The 907-nt window shown below is 55.5% G+C and overlaps 1 protein-coding gene across 1 annotated transcript in view; it reads left to right on the top strand.

Annotated features, from left to right (window-relative positions):
• The window catches only part of LOC140322700 (kinesin-like protein KIF1C), a gene marked incomplete in the record, with an annotated part of 33918 nt that overhangs the window by 18094 nt on the left and 14917 nt on the right, over positions 1-907 (top strand).

Raw genomic sequence — 907 nt, forward strand, 5'->3', positions numbered from 1 at the left:
GTGAGGGATTGTGGAGAGCCCGGGCAAGGTGAGGGATTGTGGAGAGCCCGGGCAAGGTGAGGGATTGAGGAGAGATTGGACAAGGTGAGGGATTGAGAAGAGCTCAGGCCAGGTGAGGGATTGAGGCGGGATGGGACAAGGTGAGGGATTGAGGAGAGATGGGACAAGGTGAGGGACTGAGGAGAGATCGGGCAAGGTGAGGGATTGAGGAGAGCTCGGGCAAGGTGAGGGATTGAGGAGAGATTGGGCAAGGTGAGGGATTGAGGAGAGATTGGACAAGGTGAGGGATTGAGGAAAGATCGGGCAAGGTGAGGGATTGAGGAAAGATCGGGCAAGGTGAGGGTTTGAGGAAAGATCGGGCAAGGTGAGGGATTGAGGAGAGATTGGGCAAGGTGAGGGATTGAGGAGAGCTCAGGCAGGGTGAGGGATTGAGGAGAGATCGGACAAGGTGAGGAATTGAGGAGAGCTCGGGCAAGGTGAGGGATTGAGGAGAGCTCGGACAAGGTGAGGGATTGAGGAGAGATTGGACAAGGTGAGGGATTGAGGAGAGATCGGGCAAGGTGAGTGATTGAGGAGAGATCGGCCAAGGTGAGGGATTGAGGAGAGCTCGGACAGGGTGAAGGATTGAGGAGAGATCGGGCAAGGTGAGGGAGTTAGGGGAGATCGGGCAAGGTGAGGGAGTTAGGAGAGATCGGGCAAGGTGAGGGATTGAGGAGAGATCGGACAAGGTGAGGGATTAAGGAGAGATCGGACAGGGTGAAGGATTGAGGAGAGATTGGGCAAGATGAGGGATTGAGGAGAGATCGGACAAGGTGAGGGATTAAGGAGAGATCGGACATGGTGAAGGATTGAGGAGAGATCGGGCAAGGTGAGGGATTGAGGAGAGATCGGACAAGGTGAGGGATTG

This window comes from Pyxicephalus adspersus, chromosome 2 (genome assembly GCF_032062135.1).
Source record: "Pyxicephalus adspersus chromosome 2, UCB_Pads_2.0, whole genome shotgun sequence".
Lineage (NCBI taxonomy): Eukaryota > Metazoa > Chordata > Amphibia > Anura > Pyxicephalidae > Pyxicephalus > Pyxicephalus adspersus.